The sequence below is a fragment of the Dipodomys ordii genome, unplaced genomic scaffold, assembly GCF_000151885.1.
Source record: "Dipodomys ordii isolate 6190 unplaced genomic scaffold, Dord_2.0 Scaffold11, whole genome shotgun sequence".
Classification (NCBI taxonomy): domain Eukaryota; kingdom Metazoa; phylum Chordata; class Mammalia; order Rodentia; family Heteromyidae; genus Dipodomys; species Dipodomys ordii.
In genome coordinates, this window is record NW_012267227.1 from 11,150,257 (window position 1) to 11,160,227 (window position 9,971).

Genomic DNA, 9,971 nt, shown 5'->3' on the forward strand with positions numbered 1-9,971 from the left:
TATGTGAAAATGAAGTATACAGCTTGTGGTTGGGGATGGGAGGGGAAAACTGGGAGAGAGCGAAGGAAGGGGTGACATTGTCCAAAAAGAAACATACTTATTTCCTGACTTAGGTAACTGTAATCCCTCTGTACATTACCTTTATAATAGCAAAAAAATTAAAAGAAGAAAATCATGAAATATAAATGACATCTGGGAAGACTGTACATCACATAGTACTCAACTAAAGAGGAGCAAGGGAGGGATTTGCCCCTTAGGGAATAAATTGTCCATAGCAAGTCCCTGGGGCATGTCTGCCCACCAACACTTCCTCTCACAAAAGCCACCATAAAAGTCTCATTTCTGCTGCACTCCTCCCCTCTAGTCCATTATCTGAGCTTGGACTTGGTGTGAATTCTGTTGTAGCTGGGGTCCATTCACATTACGCTGACAAATTTCTCCCATTCTGCTTCTTGAGGTGTGCTGCTTCACCCTCCATGTTGCACAGTGTTCCACTGTAAGGTCAGGGTGTCTTTTTACCCATCCTCCTAATGAAGGACATCTGGGCAGTTTCAGTCTGGACTATTAAGAATAGTGCTGCTGTGAACTATCTTCCCTCATGCTGGGGATCAAACCCAGGGCCTTACATGTGCAAAGCACAGGCTCTACCACCCCAGCTACATTCCCAGCTCCAGGGAAGATTTTGTAAGACTCTACCTATGTCCCTACAAAATTTTACTCCTCCCTTCAAGTGAGGGGCCTGTAAAGGATTCTGGAAAGGGATGGCCCATTTGATATCAATGGTAGCATACCATAAGGACATCCTGCCGCAATACTGCCATTTCTTTCTGAAGATAGGCCTCAAATTCCCTGTGCCAAACTTACCCTTTGGGATTAATTGTCCTTCCAATGTCATAGCTAATATTGGTCGAGAGAGAAAAGAGACTGGCATCTGTGTGAGCACAATCCACAGGCTCTTTCCACTTTCTCTTATGTTAAAAGGCCTGTCTCCCCAAGGTCATTATTGAAGAGAGTCTATTAATGTGACTAGGAATGGATAGCACCCATTAACACCCCTATATAAATCCCTTTAGAAAAGGGAGTGCCAAGTTTGGATCGGTACTGTTGTGATTGGAAGAGAAAGAGCTAGATGGCAAGGAGCCTCTGGGTAGCAAAGAACAGGCTGTGGAGGCCCTGGTAAGGGTAGAAGGAGGGAAGGAGGGGGTGGGCTATCTAGACCTGGATTTAGGTGGCTACCTGTTTTCCAAATTTTCATCTGTAGAGAAGCATCGGTAAAAATCTTTGTTATATTGCCTCCATTTTTCTGAAAATACATCTATTTTAAGAGGAAACTTAATACTTCCACTCCAAATCCCAACTAGAATTATTTGTCATAAATAGAGTGTAGCTGTAGAACATAAATAAGATGAAAACAAGAGCATGTTGTTGCCTGCCAAAGGATGTCAGCCTGGGGCCTAGTTTCTCGAGTGAAAGAGATTCACTGGCGTTAAAGAGGTGTGGAGAACATTTCTACCATGCCAAATGACTCTTCCATATAATTAGAAAGATTAGGAAACACACAGGGAATACTTTCCCAGCCTGCAATTCGAAATTATTTTATGTTAGATTGTCACACAACCTAAAATGACCTTTCTCTTGCCAATGGGACATGTATGTTCTCCAGTTGACCTTCACTTTTTTTTTCTTCTTTTCCTGAAAAGAACTCAAAGCTCTACCCCTATAGAAGCAGGAAGGAATGAGAGTGTGGGTAATAGGCAAATATGAGCGTTTCCTGTAAGAAACGGAATGAAAGGCAGGGAGAGGGGCCAGGCAACCACAAACTTCCCCCTACTCATCTGTCCTAGAATCTTTAGAGAAGCCAGGGCCATTTAGAGGATCAGCTAAGAGTATCCTCTCTTCACATCTCTCTCCCTAGTCCTACTTCATCCCCTCCCCCCTCCATCTCTGGCTGTAGTCTAGCCACTAACATGTTGTAGATGAGTAGGAAACATAGAAGCATGCACAGTCAAGGAAGATGGCTCATCTTGGGGAAAACAGACCTATAAGACAGAAACAGTCTTAAATTTTGACTCCTTAAAAATGAAAAAAAAAAGCTCTTGACATAGCAAAAATAAATGATACAAACATTTGAAAACCAGAAGCAGTTGGAAAATATTTACAATATAGGTAACAACCCAGAGGTTAGTATCTCTACCACACAAAAAGAACTCCACCAGGAAAGAAAGAAATGTAGATGTCAAAACAGATATGAAAAGAAATCAGCCTCTCTAGTTACCATTGAAATTTAAACTAAAACAAGATGCTATGTGTAAAAGGCTTTGGTTCACAGTGCATTGTTTGAATGCCTTTGAGAAAACAATATGGTCAAGTCTACTAACATTTCAAAGATCCTTACCCTTTGACCTCCTAGAATTTCACTTGTCAGAATCTATCTATGGGCACGCGCGCACACACACATACACACACACACACACACACACACACACTCTCAAGGTATTTGTACACAAATACTTGTGATATATTATTGACAATATTTAGTGTCTATCAGTAGAGGAATGGTTATATACAGTACAGAATATTCCTCTATGGGAAGCTATGCCTTCTATCAAGAAATGAGCCAGAACTGTTTCAGACTATGGATAGTGTGGGGTGGAAAAGCAATCTGCAAATCATTATGCGTACATAAATTCACTCTTGGAGCATATTTCCAAAATGAGAGGAAGGCATTTGGAGGATGGCAAGCTAAGCTCATTTTATTTTCTAGTCATTCATCACATTCTTCAGTGTGTCTCCCACTGCTTACCTTGTTCCAGCACCTGAAACACCTGCTGAAACATCTGAGCATCCTTTTCCACCCTGCTCCAAATGCTCTGCTATGTCAGATTTGACAACTTGGATCCTGTCTGGTCCCTTCCTTCTATGATTACTTTCCATTTGGTAAATACCCAGAAGTGCCACAGTATAGGACGATAACTACACTTTGTGATATTTTTAATCTCCCCAAATTACCAAGTGGTAAGTGATGTGCTAAGTTGCATGCAGTTCCAAACGCAATCTTTTCAAAAAGAACATTAACAACATAGACCAATACCAAAGACACTCACAGTGCCCTGGAGTGTGATAGTCACAGAAACTCTGGATGCTTGCTCCAGAGCTGTCATAATAAGCCAGGCCTCCTGACACCCTTCATCCCACATATCTGCCAGTGGAGATCCCGCTGGACAGTCTAACTTAGCTCACCTCACAGTAAATAGAAAGTAACAGGAGATATGCCCAAAAGCCAATACAGGCCAACTTGAAGATTGGAAGTGAGAGAAAAAGTCTTGATAGAGGTTTTATTCGTGCACAAATTTTGATACTATGAACACTTTTCAATAACTATGTCCCAATTCAATTAAAAACACTTTCATGGATGGAACAGCCATCACTTAAAAAAATGACAAGCCTGATGGTAACTATATTACTGCCCAATGGGAGATCTTTTTTCCTGCCTAAACTCCAAGTAGAAGTTTCTCTTTCCACCAAACCAGCCAAGTACAAAGGCTTCTATGCTACCATGTTGAGGGAAAGTATGGAGTGCTCAAATTATAGAGGTGTAGAAGCACAACTTCAGCATTACCAAGAGAGAGAGAGAGACAGAGACAGAGAGAGACAGAGACAGAGAGGCCCCTAGGGAGTATTAAGTAGTTAGTAGCAAGCAGTTAGCAAAAGACACATTGAAAGGTGCAATTGCTTTTAAATACCAATAATAGAGGCTGCTCTTTTTTGGTGGGGGGAGGTCCGGTCGCAGGGCCTGAACTCTGGGCCTGGGCGCTGTCCCTCAGCTCTTCAGCTCCAGGCTAGCTAGCACTCTACCACTTAAGCCACAGCGCCACTTCTGGCTTTTTTCTTTTTGCTTATGTGGTGCTGAGGAATCGAACCCAGGGCCTCATGCATGCAAGGCAAGTGCTCTACCACTGAGCCACCTTCCCAGCCCGAGGCTGTCTTAAACAGAGCTTCAAGCAAGTAAAAGCAAGTTGTTTCTCAAAGTTATTGCTTCCATTCTTCTCTACATTTACTCCTTGTTAGCTTTTATATGCTATTTATCACAATTTGAAACTGGTCTAATTATTTTCTACTTACTCTCTTTTTCTGTCTACATCCCCTACAAAATACAAATCCAAAACAGGAGCCATATTTGTCAATCACACTCTGACAAAATAATGGGTCAATTAGTTTGTTGGGCAAACGTGAAAATCAGTTAAAGTAATTATGAAGACCCTTATATAAGGAAATAAAACTTTATTGTGGAATAAAAACAGAATAGAACTTAATTAGAAATCAGAAAGTCTTACAAGTTATAAATAAATTAGCTCCAGATAGTACAGAGAATATGTCCATGGTTTTTCCGTTTCTTTCCTTCCCTCCCCCCTTCTCTCTCTCTCTCTCTCTCTCCAGTCCTTGGGCTTGAGCTCAGGGCCTGGGCACTGGCCCTGAGCTCCTTTTTGCTCAAGGCTAGCACTCTACCACTTGAGCCACAGTAACACTTCTGGCTTTTTCTGTTTAAATAGCACTGAAGAACTGAACCCAGGGGTTCATGCATGCTAGGCTAAGCCACATTCCCAGCCCAGTTTTTCAGTTTCTTAGTAAAGAAAGATTGTTTAGCCAGGCTCTTGTGGTTCATGCCTATAATCTCAGGAGGCTGAGATCTGAGCCAAAGCCAACCTTGGGCAGGAAAGTCCATGAGACTCTTAACTACAATTAACCATCAGAAAACCAGAAGTGGCCCTGTGGCTCAAAGTGGTAGAGTGCTAGCCTTGAGCAAAAGAGCTCAGGGATACTGATCAGGCCCTGAGTTCAAGCCCCATGACTTACCAAAAAGGAAAAAAAACCAGCTTGGGCTGGTTTCAAACCTCTTCTCAGATCTCAGCCTCCTGATTAACTAAGATTCAGGCATGAGCCACTGGTGTCCAGCTTATATAGTTAATCAATCAATGACAGAAAGTGAATGATGTTAGGAAGTTCCTCCATTTAGATGAATGGTAATCATAAAATTGTTCCTTCCAAATGTGGAGATACAAACATTATGAATAAAATGGTACAGCCTCTGGGTTAGAATAATGGGAGGGGAGATTGGAGATGGCTAGGAAAATGAGTAAAATCAGATTTAATAGGAGTTGATGGTTACTGACGGTGGGTAACACTGTTCATTTTTCTCTACTTTTGTATACATTTCTTGAAAAGCTTGTATTATCAAGTTTAAAAAATATGCTAGTATACATGTATAGGTTAGAACAACACTGAGGATGGGTAAATTTCAAGTGTTCAGTGTACCTCAGTTTCTTCATCTGTAAAAGCTGGTTAATAATACAAAGCTTTAAAAATAAAATGTAGATATAACACAGTAGTACCTGATATGTATATGTCATAAATATTATTAAAGAGGAATGCATAAATTGTTTCTATCTTCATCAAAACATTAATATAGGCAGAGTAAATATAAATGGTTTTAATTCTTTTTGGGGCTGTATTTCCTTTCTTTCTTTCTTTTTGTCTTTCTTTCTTTCCTTTTTTTTTTTGGTCAGTCGTGGAGCTTGAACTCTGGGTCTGGACTCTGTCCCTGAGCTCTTCAGCTCAATGCTAGCACTCTACTACTTGAGCCACAGTGCCACTTCTGGTTTTCTGAGTGGTTCACTGGAGATAAGAGTCTCTCTTATCTCTCCTGCCTGGAATGGCTTTGAACCTTGATCCTCATATCTAAGCCTCCTGAGTAGCTAGGATTACAGGAGTGAGCCACCATGCCCAGCTATATTTTCTTTTCCTTCTTTTTTTGGCAGGGGTGGGGGTCGGTTATGGGGCTTGAACTCAGGGCCTGAGCACTGCCCTTGTGCTTCTTTTGCTCAAGGCTGGCTCTACCACTTGAGCCACAGCATCACTCTGGCTCTTTCTGCTTTTGTGGTACTGAGGAATAAACACAGGACTTTCACGCATGCTAGGCAAGCACTCTAACACTAAGCCACATTCCCAGCCCTTTCTGCGATTTTTTTAAGTGTGAGTGGTATTACTTGTGTAATAAAAATCAAGCTAGAGTTGGATGTGGTGGTTCATTCCTGTAATCCTAGCTATTCAAGAAGCTGAGATCTGAGGGTCATGGTTTGAAGCCAGCATGGGCAGAAAAGTCCATAAGACTCTTACCTCCAATTAACTATCAAAAAGCCAGAAGTGGAGCTAGCTAGTGCTAGCCTTGAATACAAAAAGCTCAGGGACAGTACCAAAGACCTGAGTTTTATGTTCTGACAGACAAAAAGGGGGGGGGGGAGCTGGAAGCTTGGTATTGGTGGCTCATGCCAACAATCCTAGCTACTCAGGAAGCTGAGCTTCAAAGGACCTCAGTTTGAAGCCAGACTCTGTCTTCAGTTAACCAGCAAAAAGATGAGTTGAAGGTATAGTTCAAGTGGTTTAGAGTACCTGCTGTAAACAAGCCAAGCAAGCACAAGGCATTCCTCTGAGGTCTCAGCTTGACATTTACAAGGGAAGAGGCTGCTAATTGTCCTTCAGTATTCATTATCCTTTTCCCCATATAGTAGTAGACTCCCTACATTTTAGCCCAAGAAGTTACCCGAATAAAACTCATTATTTCCAAGCCTCCTTTGCAGGTAGATACCATGTGATCAAATTCCACTTGATGAACTATGTGAGTAGAGTATGCAATGCCTATGGAGAACTTTGAAGGGAGGTGTTATGACCTTTCCTCTTTTTCCATCCTTCTGGGTGGAATGGAGCACTATGAAGTCAGACGTGCTGGCTCAATCAACCCCTAGTAGTTAAAGCCACTGTGCTTCCTGTTTGCCATGAGGTGAACAAAATCCTTCTACATAGCTCCCACCTGGAATGCATACCCCCACTCTGTTAAGTACAGGGAAAACAAATATTACTATTTGTAACACTATTATTCTGCATCTCTGTATGGCTTAATCTATTTCTTAAATAATATACTTGTTTACCCCTGATCTTTACACCAAGGTTGGACAATTCCTGAAGGTGCTAGAGTATCTGAATAACAAGATGCAGACCATGAAGCCAAAGGGATTATTTAAGACACAACTGAGAATTTTTCAAAACTGCCAAAAAAAAAAAAACACCCAAGAACCTCACACATATCATAATAAAACTGCTAAAAAGACAAAAATCTTGAAAGCAGCAGAAAGGGAAAAGAAGATATAGTTGTATTTATTTACTGGGTGCCTGTCATAGAATAGGACCCTAAGAACTATTTAAGTGAACCAATGATGGCTTAAGTGAGCATCTGATAGAGCAAGACGGGCTGTATCCTAGCCTGCTGTGGGAGACAACACGGGAGCGGGTACAAGGAGACCTGACTTCTAATTCCAGCTCAACCTTCATTAACAATGTGAAATTAGGGTACTCACTTCCCCCCTCCTGATCTCTGTGTCCTTGCTATACAATGAAGATGTCAAATTTCTACGCTTGATAATGGCAGAGTAACTGGTTGAAGACCAACCCCTTACCGAGAAATATGAAAATGCTAGGCAAGAATCCACCAAAAAAAAAGTTAAGTCCCTAGCAGGACTGAGGAACAAGATCTCAGACAGAAGAAACCATATGAATGTGAGCTCAGCAATCTATTGGCAATTTCTCTACATTTCTGCTGATATGTAAGAGTTCAGGGTGAATGAACAAGAAGCCAAGCAGAAAATGGTGTCTTAGAACTTAAGAAGTTAATCTTGGCCTTCAGTAGGTACTCTGGGTAGAGGAAATGAACACTGGAGTGTGTTTTCATATAATTTCCTTACCCTGGAAAGCAATAAAATTCTAATCCAGCAAGCAAGGGATGTGTGTTACAACTTCTGAAATAACCACTGAAATATAAATACATATGTAAAAGAATGTATAAGGAACAAGCCCACAGACAAAGAAGAATAAAAATAACTGGTGTATCTGTAATCCAAAGATACTGCATGTAGAATTGCAGTTTTCAAAGGTAGGGGAGATGAGAAAAATGGGAAGCAACTATCCAATGGATATGGGATTTCCTTTGTGGGATGATAAATAGAATTTGAAACTAGACAGACAAGGTACTAAATGCCAGTGACTGCTCATTCTACTCTAGTTCATTTTAAGCCAGGCACTGATAGCTCAACACATATAATCCTAGCAACTCAGGAAGCTAAGATCTGAGGATCACAGTTCAGAGCCAGCCCAGGCAGAGAAATTCAAGAAATCCTTATCCCCAATTAATCAGCAAAAAGCCAAAAATGGAAGTTTGGGTCAAGTGGTAAGAGCTCCAGCCCTGAGTGAAAGAGCCCAGCCTCTTAGTTCAAGCTCTAGTACTGGCACACACAAAAAAAGTTTTATGTTACATGAATTTCACTTCAACAAAAGCAACAATATTAAAATACCTTAAAATACTTCATTTGCCCAAAAGAAAGCAAGAAAGAAGATACAGAACAGACAAAGCAAAGTAAGTACAGTAGTAGAATTAAGACTGATATATCCATAATTTTATATGTGTGTGTGTTTATTTTTTTGTCAGCTGTGGGGCTTGAACTCAGGGCCTGGGTGCAGTCTCTGGGCTCTTTTTTAAAATTTTTTATTATGAAAATACTGTACAGAGGAGTTATAATTACATGGGCAAGATAATGAGTACATTTCTTATCAAGCATTGTTGCTTCCTCCTTTGTTTCTCCTTCCCATCCCTTCCCATGTCCCGCTCCCCCACGCATATCCTCCCCCTTCCTCCCCCCCCCAAAGTTGTAAAGTTCGTTTTTCGACATAATGACTTGTACATCTCATTGTTGCAATGGGTCCACCTGTATCCCTATTTAAACGATTTGTTTTTTCCCTTCCCATCCACAAATTATACCAACATCAAATACAGTGAAAGCAGGGGTTATATCGTGGGGGAGGTCTCTGAGCTCTTTTGCTCAAGGTTAGCACTCTACCACTTTTGAGCCACAGCTTTACTTCTGGTTTTCTGGTGGTAAATTGGACATAAGAGTCTTATAGACCTTTCCAGCCTCGGCCTCAGACCCTGAACCCACTGTGATGTTCATGCCCAAGAAAAAACGGATTGCCATTTATGAACTCCTTTTTAAGGAGGGGGTTATGGCGGCCAAGAAGGATGTCCACATGCCCAAGCACCCAGAACTGGCAGACAAGAATGTGCCAAACCTCCATGTCATGAAGGCCATGCAGTCTCTCAAGGCTCGGGGCTACATGAAGAAATAGTTTGCCTGGAGGCATTTTGATTGGTACCCGACCAACGAGGGTATCCAGTATCTCCGTGATTACCTCCACCTGCCCTGAGATTGTGCCTGCTACCTTACGCCGCAGCCAACCTGAGACTGGAAAGCCTCAGCCAAAAGGTCTGGAGGGCAAGCGGCCTGCAAAACTCATAAAAGGTGAAGCTGACAGAGACACCTACAGACAGAGTGCTGTGCCCCTGGTGCTGACAAGAAAAGCCCAGGCTGGGGCTGGGTCAGCAACTGAATTCCAGTTTAGAGGCAGATTTGGTAGTGGACATGGTCAGCCACCCCAGTAAAGATGGAGATTGTTAAACTTGTAGCCAGAAGAAAAAAAAAAAAAGAGTCTTATAGACTTTCCTGAATAGGCTGGCTCTGAACTGTGATCCTCAGATCTCAGCCTCCTGAGTATCTAGGAATACAGGCATGAGCCACCAGTGCCCAGCTTCCATAATTATATTAAATGTAAATGGTCCATATATGTTTTTCAAAAGGCCAAATCCAGGCATGCACTGCTTAGAAAAGACAGTTTTCAATACCAGCATACAAGGTCAAAGGAAGGAAAAAGGCAAATGTGATAGAGTGAATCTGAAATGTGCACTACAGACTCATGTCTTCAACAACAGTCCCCCAATAATGGCATTACTTTGGGAGCTTATGGAAACTGTAGGAGGTGGGACCTAGCTGGAGAAGTAGGTCACACTGCGGGTGTGCCTTTAAAGGTATTCT

At 41.7% G+C, this 9,971-nt stretch overlaps 1 pseudogene; it reads left to right on the forward strand.

Annotated features, from left to right (window-relative positions):
• The first annotated feature begins 9,039 nt into the window (after positions 1-9,039).
• On the forward strand, positions 9,040-9,541 carry LOC105981076 (annotated as a pseudogene).
• The last annotated feature ends 430 nt before the right edge of the window (positions 9,542-9,971 follow it).